Source organism: Limanda limanda, unplaced genomic scaffold (assembly GCF_963576545.1).
Source record: "Limanda limanda unplaced genomic scaffold, fLimLim1.1 SCAFFOLD_240, whole genome shotgun sequence".
NCBI classification, from domain to species: domain Eukaryota; kingdom Metazoa; phylum Chordata; class Actinopteri; order Pleuronectiformes; family Pleuronectidae; genus Limanda; species Limanda limanda.
This window is the reverse complement of record NW_026870453.1, coordinates 1-7,500: the sequence shown is the minus strand read 5'-3', so window position 1 is coordinate 7,500 and position 7,500 is coordinate 1. Positions and strand designations below refer to the sequence as shown.

Genomic DNA, 7,500 nt, shown 5'->3' with positions numbered 1-7,500 from the left:
TGCTGCTGCTTTAAAGGAGAAACATCTTGGAAAGAGCAGGAAAGACTCACCATCAAAGAAAACAAGGATATGGAACCCTGACATTATTACTGATGGAAATGCTTGATAATTGTCATGATTTGATGATGGTGGTGGTGGTTCACATGTATAAATAAGGTATTGTGGGTTGAGTCTTTCGCTTACGGCCATACCACCCTGAGCACGCCCGATCTCGTCTGATCTCGGAAGCTAAGCAGGGTCGGGCTTGGTTAGTACTTGGATGGGAGACCGCCTGGGAATACCAGGTGCTGTAAGCTTTTTCGAATTTGCTTTGCAACCAGCAGAGGGAACGGTTGCTGCTGCTTTAAAGGAGAAACATCTTGGAAAGAGCAGGAAAGACTCAACATCAAAGAAAACAAGGATATGGAACCCTGACATTATTACTGATGGAAATGATTGATAATTGTCATGATTTGATGATGGTGGTGGTGGTTCACATGTATAAATAAGGTATTGTGGGTTGAGTCTTTCGCTTACGGCCATACCACCCTGAGCACGCCCGATCTCGTCTGATCTCGGAAGCTAAGCAGGGTCGGGCTTGGTTAGTACTTGGATGGGAGACCGCCTGGGAATACCAGGTGCTGTAAGCTTTTTCGAATTTGCTTTGCAACCAGCAGAGGGAACGGTTGCTGCTGCTTTAAAGGAGAAACATCTTGGAAAGAGCAGGAAAGACTCACCATCAAAGAAAACAAGGATATGGAACCCTGACATTATTACTGATGGAAATGATTGATAATTGTTATGATTTGATGATGGTGGTGGTGGTTCACATGTATAAATAAGGTATTGTGGGTTGAGTCTTTCGCTTACGGCCATACCACCCTGAGCACGCCCGATCTCGTCTGATCTTGGAAGCTAAGCAGGGTCGGGCTTGGTTAGTACTTGGATGGGAGACCGCCTGGGAATACCAGGTGCTGTAAGCTTTTTCGAATTTGCTTTGCAAACAGCAGAGGGAACGGTTGCTGCTGCTTTAAAGGAGAAACATCTTGGAAAGAGCAGGAAAGACTCACCATCAAAGAAAACAAGGATATGGAACCCTGACATTATTACTGATGGAAATGATTGATAATTGTCATGATTTGATGATGGTGGTGGTGGTTCACATGTATAAATAAGGTATTGTGGGTTGAGTCTTTCGCTTACGGCCATACCACCCTGAGCACGCCCGATCTCGTCTGATCTAGGAAGCTAAGCATGGTCGGGCTTGGTTAGTACTTGGATGGGAGACCGCCTGGGAATACCAGGTGCTGTAAGCTTTTTCGAATTTGCTTTGCAACCAGCTGAGGGAACGGTTGCTGCTGCTTTAAAGGAGAAACATCTTGGAAAGAGCAGGAAAGACTCACCATCAAAGAAAACAAGGATATGGAACCCTGACATTATTACTGATGGAAATGCTTGATAATTGTCATGATTTGATGATGGTGGTGGTGGTTCACATGTATAAATAAGGTATTGTGGGTTGAGTCTTTCGCTTACGGCCATACCACCCTGAGCACGCCCGATCTCGTCTGATCTCGGAAGCTAAGCAGGGTCGGGCTTGGTTAGTACTTGGATGGGAGACCGCCTCGGAATACCAGGTGCTGTAAGCTTTTTCGAATTTGCTTTGCAACCAGCAGAGGGAACGGTTGCTGCTGCTTTAAAGGAGAAACATCTTGGAAAGAGCAGGAAAGACTCAACATCAAAGAAAACAAGGATATGGAACCCTGACATTATTACTGATGGAAATGATTGATAATTGTCATGATTTGATGATGGTGGTGGTGGTTCACATGTATAAATAAGGTATTGTGGGTTGAGTTTTTCGCTTACGGCCATACCACCCTGAGCACGCCCGATCTCGTCTGATCTCGGAAGCTAAGCAGGGTCGGGCTTGGTTAGTACTTGGATGGGAGACCCCCTGGGAATACCAGGTGCTGTAAGCTTTTTCGAATTTGCTTTGCAACCAGCAGAGGGAACGGTTGCTGCTGCTTTAAATGAGAAACATCTTGGAAAGAGCAGGAAAGACTCAACATCAAAGAAAACAAGGATATGGAACCCTGACATTATTACTGATGGAAATGTTTGATAATTGTCATGATTTGATGATGGTGGTGGTGGTTCACATGTATAAATAAGGTATTGTGGGTTGAGTCTTTCGCTTACGGCCATACCACCCTGAGCACGCCCGATCTCGTCTGATCTCGGAAGCTAAACATGGTCGGGCTTGGTTAGTACTTGGATGGGAGACCGCCTGGGAATACCAGGTGCTGTAAGCTTTTTCGAATTTGCTTTGCAACCAGCTGAGGGAACGGTTGCTGCTGCTTTAAAGGAGAAACATCTTGGAAAGAGCAGGAAAGACTCACCATCAAAGAAAACAAGGATATGGAACCCTGACATTATTACTGATGGAAATGATTGATAATTGTCATGATTTGATGATGGTGGTGGTGGTTCACATGTATAAATAAGGTATTGTGGGTTGAGTCTTTCGCTTACGGCCATACCACCCTAAGCACGCCCGATCTCGTCTGATCTCGGAAGCTAAGCAGGGTCGGGCTTGGTTAGTACTTGGATGGGAGACCGCCTGGGAATACCAGGTGCTGTAAGCTTTTTCGAATTTGCTTTGCAACCAGCAGAGGGAACGGTTGCTGCTGCTTTAAAGGAGAAACATCTTGGAAAGAGCAGGAAAGACTCAACATCAAAGAAAACAAGGATATGGAACCCTGAAATTATTACTGATGAAAATGATTGATAATTGTCATGATTTGATGATGGTGGTGGTGGTTCACATGTATAAATAAGGTAATGTGGGTTGAGTCTCTCGCTTACGGCCATACCACCCTGAGCACGCCCGATCTCGTCTGATCTCGGAAGCTAAGCAGGGTCGGGCTTGGTTAGTACTTGGATGGGAGACCGCCTGGGAATACCAGGTGCTGTAAGCTTTTTCGAATAAGCTTTGCAACCAGCAGAGGGAACAGTTGCTGCTGCTTTAAAGGAGAAACATCTTGGAAAGAGCAGGAAAGACTCACCATCAAAGAAAACAAGGATAGGGAACCCTGACATTATTACTGATGGAAATGCTTGATAATTGTCATGATTTGATGATGGTGGTGGTGGTTCACATGTATAAATAAGGTATTGTGGGTTGAGTCTTTCGCTTACGGCCATACCACCCTGAGCACGCCCGATCTCGTCTGATCTCGGAAGCTAAGCATGGTCGGGCTTGGTTAGTACTTGGATGGGAGACCGCCTGGGAATACCAGGTGCTGTAAGCTTTTTCGAATTTGCTTTGCAACCAGCTGAGGGAACGGTTGCTGCTGCTTTAAAGGAGAAACATCTTGGAAAGAGCAGGAAAGACTCACCATCAAAGAAAACAAGGATATGGAACCCTGACATTATTACTGATGGAAATGTTTGATAATTGTCATGATTTGATGATGGTGGTGGTGGTTCACATGTATAAATAAGGTATTGTGGGTTGAGTCTTTCGCTTACGGCCATACCACCCTGAGCACGCCCGATCTCGTCTGATCTCGGAAGCTAAACATGGTCGGGCTTGGTTAGTACTTGGATGGGAGACCGCCTGGGAATACCAGGTGCTGTAAGCTTTTTCGAATTTGCTTTGCAACCAGCTGAGGGAACGGTTGCTGCTGCTTTAAAGGAGAAACATCTTGGAAAGAGCAGGAAAGACTCACCATCAAAGAAAACAAGGATATGGAACCCTGACATTATTACTGATGGAAATGATTGATAATTGTCATGATTTGATGATGGTGGTGGTGGTTCACATGTATAAATAAGGTATTGTGGGTTGAGTCTTTCGCTTACGGCCATACCACCCTAAGCACGCCCGATCTCGTCTGATCTCGGAAGCTAAGCAGGGTCGGGCTTGGTTAGTACTTGGATGGGAGACCGCCTGGGAATACCAGGTGCTGTAAGCTTTTTCGAATTTGCTTTGCAACCAGCAGAGGGAACGGTTGCTGCTGCTTTAAAGGAGAAACATCTTGGAAAGAGCAGGAAAGACTCAACATCAAAGAAAACAAGGATATGGAACCCTGAAATTATTACTGATGAAAATGATTGATAATTGTCATGATTTGATGATGGTGGTGGTGGTTCACATGTATAAATAAGGTAATGTGGGTTGAGTCTCTCGCTTACGGCCATACCACCCTGAGCACGCCCGATCTCGTCTGATCTCGGAAGCTAAGCAGGGTCGGGCTTGGTTAGTACTTGGATGGGAGACCGCCTGGGAATACCAGGTGCTGTAAGCTTTTTCGAATAAGCTTTGCAACCAGCAGAGGGAACAGTTGCTGCTGCTTTAAAGGAGAAACATCTTGGAAAGAGCAGGAAAGACTCACCATCAAAGAAAACAAGGATAGGGAACCCTGACATTATTACTGATGGAAATGCTTGATAATTGTCATGATTTGATGATGGTGGTGGTGGTTCACATGTATAAATAAGGTATTGTGGGTTGAGTCTTTCGCTTACGGCCATACCACCCTGAGCACGCCCGATCTCGTCTGATCTCGGAAGCTAAGCATGGTCTGGCTTGGTTAGTACTTGGATGGGAGACCGCCTGGGAATACCAGGTGCTGTAAGCTTTTTCGAATTTGCTTTGCAAACAGCAGAGGGAACGGTTGCTGCTGCTTTAAAGGAGAAACATCTTGGAAAGAGCAGGAAAGACTCACCATCAAAGAAAACAAGGATATGGAACCCTGACATTATTACTGATGGAAATGATTGATAATTGTCATGATTTGATGATGGTGGTGGTGGTTCACATGTATAAATAAGGTATTGTGGGTTGAGTCTTTCGCTTACGGCCATACCACCCTGAGCACGCCCGATCTCGTCTGATCTCGGAAGCTAAGCATGGTCGGGCTTGGTTAGTACTTGGATGGGAGACCGCCTGGGAATACCAGGTGCTGTAAGCTTTTTCGAATTTGCTTTGCAACCAGCTGAGGGAACGGTTGCTGCTGCTTTAAAGGAGAAACATCTTGGAAAGAGCAGGAAAGACTCACCATCAAAGAAAACAAGGATATGGAACCCTGACATTATTACTGATGGAAATGCTTGATAATTGTCATGATTTGATGATGGTGGTGGTGGTTCACATGTATAAATAAGGTATTGTGGGTTGAGTCTTTCGCTTACGGCCATACCACACTGAGCACGCCCGATCTCGTCTGATCTCGGAAGCTAAGCAGGGTCGGGCTTGGTTAGTACTTGGATGGGAGACTGCCTGGGAATACCAGGTGCTGTAAGCTTTTTCGAATTTGCTTTGCAACCAGCAGAGGGAACGGTTGCTGCTGCTTTAAAGGAGAAACATCTTGGAAAGAGCAGGAAAGACTCAACATCAAAGAAAACAAGGATATGGAACCCTGACATTATTACTGATGGAAATGATTGATAATTGTCATTATTTGATGATGGTGGTGGTGGTTCACATTTATAAATAAGGTATTGTGGGTTGAGTCTTTCGCTTACGGCCATACCACCCTGAGCACGCCCGATCTCGTCTGATCTCGGAAGCTAAGCAGGGTCGGGCTTGGTTAGTACTTGGATGGGAGACCGCATGGGAATACCAGGTGCTGTAAGCTTTTTCGAATTTGCTTTGCAACCAGCAGAGGGAACGGTTGCTGCTGCTTTAAAGGAGAAACATCTTGGAAAGAGCAGGAAAGACTCAACATCAAAGAAAACAAGGATATGGAACCCTGACATTATTACTGATGGAAATGCTTGATAATTGTCATGATTTGATGATGGTGGTGGTGGTTCACATGTATAAATAAGGTATTGTGGGTTGAGTCTTTCGCTTACCGCCATACCACACTGAGCACGCCCGATCTCGTCTGATCTCGGAAGCTAAGCATGGTCGGGCTTGGTTAGTACTTGGATGGGAGACCGCCTGGGAATACCAGGTGCTGTAAGCTTTTTCGAATTTGCTTTGCAACCAGCAGAGGGAACGGTTGCTGCTGCTTTAAAGGAGAAACATCTTGGAAAGAGCAGGAAAGACTCAACATCAAAGAAAACAAGGATATGGAACCCTGACATTATTACTGATGGAAATGATTGATAATTGTCATGATTTGATGATGGTGGTGGTGGTTCACATGTATAAATAAGGTATTGTGGGTTGAGTTTTTCGCTTACGGCCATACCACCCTGAGCACGCCCGATCTCGTCTGATCTCGGAAGCTAAGCAGGGTCGGGCTTGGTTAGTACTTGGATGGGAGACCCCCTGGGAATACCAGGTGCTGTAAGCTTTTTCGAATTTGCTTTGCAACCAGCAGAGGGAACGGTTGCTGCTGCTTTAAAGGAGAAACATCTTGGAAAGAGCAGGAAAGACTCAACATCAAAGAAAACAAGGATATGGAACCCTGACATTATTACTGATGGAAATGTTTGATAATTGTCATGATTTGATGATGGTGGTGGTGGTTCACATGTATAAATAAGGTATTGTGGGTTGAGTCTTTCGCTTACGGCCATACCACCCTGAGCACGCCCGATCTCGTCTGATCTCGGAAGCTAAACATGGTCGGGCTTGGTTAGTACTTGGATGGGAGACCGCCTGGGAATACCAGGTGCTGTAAGCTTTTTCGAATTTGCTTTGCAACCAGCTGAGGGAACGGTTGCTGCTGCTTTAAAGGAGAAACATCTTGGAAAGAGCAGGAAAGACTCACCATCAAAGAAAACAAGGATATGGAACCCTGACATTATTACTGATGAAAATGATTGATAATTGTCATGATTTGATGATGGTGGTGGTGGTTCACATGTATAAATAAGGTAATGTGGGTTGAGTCTCTCGCTTACGGCCATACCACCCTGAGCACGCCCGATCTCGTCTGATCTCGGAAGCTAAGCAGGGTCGGGCTTGGTTAGTACTTGGATGGGAGACCGCCTGGGAATACCAGGTGCTGTAAGCTTTTTCGAATAAGCTTTGCAACCAGCAGAGGGAACAGTTGCTGCTGCTTTAAAGGAGAAACATCTTGGAAAGAGCAGGAAAGACTTACCATCAAAGAAAACAAGGATAGGGAACACTGACATTATTACTGATGGAAATGCTTGATAATTGTCATGATTTGATGATGGTGGTGGTGGTTCACATGTATAAATAAGGTATTGTGGGTTGAGTCTTTCGCTTACGGCCATACCACCCTGAGCACGCCCGATCTCGTCTGATCTCGGAAGCTAAGCATGGTCTGGCTTGGTTAGTACTTGGATGGGAGACCGCCTGGGAATACCAGGTGCTGTAAGCTTTTTCGAATTTGCTTTGCAAACAGCAGAGGGAACGGTTGCTGCTGCTTTAAAAGAGAAACATCTTGGAAAGAGCAGGAAAGACTCACCATCAAAGAAAACAAGGATATGGAACCCTGACATTATTACTGATGGAAATGCTTGATAATTGTCATGATTTGATGATGGTGGTGGTGGTTCACATGTATAAATAAGGTATTGTGGGTTGAGTCT

General features: G+C 45.3%; 22 non-coding genes across 22 annotated transcripts; all 22 read left to right on the top strand.

The window, feature by feature from the left end:
- Positions 1-177: 177 nt before the first annotated feature.
- LOC132997321 (5S ribosomal RNA) lies at positions 178-296 on the top strand. Its single transcript, XR_009677394.1, has one exon. It is a non-coding gene; the product is annotated as a 5S ribosomal RNA (ribosomal RNA).
- Positions 297-510: 214 nt separating this feature from the next.
- Positions 511-629, top strand: LOC132997310 (5S ribosomal RNA). The gene has a single exon (XR_009677383.1). It is a non-coding gene; the product is annotated as a 5S ribosomal RNA (ribosomal RNA).
- A 214-nt stretch (positions 630-843) lies between these two features.
- LOC132997124 (5S ribosomal RNA) lies at positions 844-962 on the top strand. Its single transcript, XR_009677206.1, has one exon. It is a non-coding gene; the product is annotated as a 5S ribosomal RNA (ribosomal RNA).
- A 214-nt stretch (positions 963-1,176) lies between these two features.
- On the top strand, positions 1,177-1,295 carry LOC132997255 (5S ribosomal RNA). The gene has a single exon (XR_009677332.1). It is a non-coding gene; the product is annotated as a 5S ribosomal RNA (ribosomal RNA).
- Positions 1,296-1,509: 214 nt separating this feature from the next.
- On the top strand, positions 1,510-1,628 carry LOC132997115 (5S ribosomal RNA). The gene has a single exon (XR_009677198.1). It is a non-coding gene; the product is annotated as a 5S ribosomal RNA (ribosomal RNA).
- Positions 1,629-1,842: 214 nt separating this feature from the next.
- LOC132997095 (5S ribosomal RNA) lies at positions 1,843-1,961 on the top strand. The gene has a single exon (XR_009677179.1). It is a non-coding gene; the product is annotated as a 5S ribosomal RNA (ribosomal RNA).
- Positions 1,962-2,175: 214 nt separating this feature from the next.
- On the top strand, positions 2,176-2,294 carry LOC132997175 (5S ribosomal RNA). Its single transcript, XR_009677255.1, has one exon. It is a non-coding gene; the product is annotated as a 5S ribosomal RNA (ribosomal RNA).
- Positions 2,295-2,508: 214 nt separating this feature from the next.
- On the top strand, positions 2,509-2,627 carry LOC132997159 (5S ribosomal RNA). Its single transcript, XR_009677239.1, has one exon. It is a non-coding gene; the product is annotated as a 5S ribosomal RNA (ribosomal RNA).
- Positions 2,628-2,841: 214 nt separating this feature from the next.
- Positions 2,842-2,960, top strand: LOC132997299 (5S ribosomal RNA). Its single transcript, XR_009677372.1, has one exon. It is a non-coding gene; the product is annotated as a 5S ribosomal RNA (ribosomal RNA).
- Positions 2,961-3,174: 214 nt separating this feature from the next.
- Positions 3,175-3,293, top strand: LOC132997164 (5S ribosomal RNA). Its single transcript, XR_009677244.1, has one exon. It is a non-coding gene; the product is annotated as a 5S ribosomal RNA (ribosomal RNA).
- A 214-nt stretch (positions 3,294-3,507) lies between these two features.
- On the top strand, positions 3,508-3,626 carry LOC132997174 (5S ribosomal RNA). Its single transcript, XR_009677254.1, has one exon. It is a non-coding gene; the product is annotated as a 5S ribosomal RNA (ribosomal RNA).
- A 214-nt stretch (positions 3,627-3,840) lies between these two features.
- LOC132997158 (5S ribosomal RNA) lies at positions 3,841-3,959 on the top strand. The gene has a single exon (XR_009677238.1). It is a non-coding gene; the product is annotated as a 5S ribosomal RNA (ribosomal RNA).
- Positions 3,960-4,173: 214 nt separating this feature from the next.
- On the top strand, positions 4,174-4,292 carry LOC132997202 (5S ribosomal RNA). Its single transcript, XR_009677280.1, has one exon. It is a non-coding gene; the product is annotated as a 5S ribosomal RNA (ribosomal RNA).
- Positions 4,293-4,506: 214 nt separating this feature from the next.
- Positions 4,507-4,625, top strand: LOC132997245 (5S ribosomal RNA). Its single transcript, XR_009677322.1, has one exon. It is a non-coding gene; the product is annotated as a 5S ribosomal RNA (ribosomal RNA).
- A 214-nt stretch (positions 4,626-4,839) lies between these two features.
- Positions 4,840-4,958, top strand: LOC132997163 (5S ribosomal RNA). The gene has a single exon (XR_009677243.1). It is a non-coding gene; the product is annotated as a 5S ribosomal RNA (ribosomal RNA).
- Positions 4,959-5,172: 214 nt separating this feature from the next.
- On the top strand, positions 5,173-5,291 carry LOC132997221 (5S ribosomal RNA). The gene has a single exon (XR_009677298.1). It is a non-coding gene; the product is annotated as a 5S ribosomal RNA (ribosomal RNA).
- Positions 5,292-5,505: 214 nt separating this feature from the next.
- On the top strand, positions 5,506-5,624 carry LOC132997111 (5S ribosomal RNA). The gene has a single exon (XR_009677194.1). It is a non-coding gene; the product is annotated as a 5S ribosomal RNA (ribosomal RNA).
- Positions 5,625-5,838: 214 nt separating this feature from the next.
- LOC132997290 (5S ribosomal RNA) lies at positions 5,839-5,957 on the top strand. Its single transcript, XR_009677366.1, has one exon. It is a non-coding gene; the product is annotated as a 5S ribosomal RNA (ribosomal RNA).
- A 214-nt stretch (positions 5,958-6,171) lies between these two features.
- LOC132997094 (5S ribosomal RNA) lies at positions 6,172-6,290 on the top strand. The gene has a single exon (XR_009677178.1). It is a non-coding gene; the product is annotated as a 5S ribosomal RNA (ribosomal RNA).
- A 214-nt stretch (positions 6,291-6,504) lies between these two features.
- LOC132997173 (5S ribosomal RNA) lies at positions 6,505-6,623 on the top strand. The gene has a single exon (XR_009677253.1). It is a non-coding gene; the product is annotated as a 5S ribosomal RNA (ribosomal RNA).
- Positions 6,624-6,837: 214 nt separating this feature from the next.
- LOC132997085 (5S ribosomal RNA) lies at positions 6,838-6,956 on the top strand. Its single transcript, XR_009677169.1, has one exon. It is a non-coding gene; the product is annotated as a 5S ribosomal RNA (ribosomal RNA).
- Positions 6,957-7,170: 214 nt separating this feature from the next.
- On the top strand, positions 7,171-7,289 carry LOC132997244 (5S ribosomal RNA). The gene has a single exon (XR_009677321.1). It is a non-coding gene; the product is annotated as a 5S ribosomal RNA (ribosomal RNA).
- The last annotated feature ends 211 nt before the right edge of the window (positions 7,290-7,500 follow it).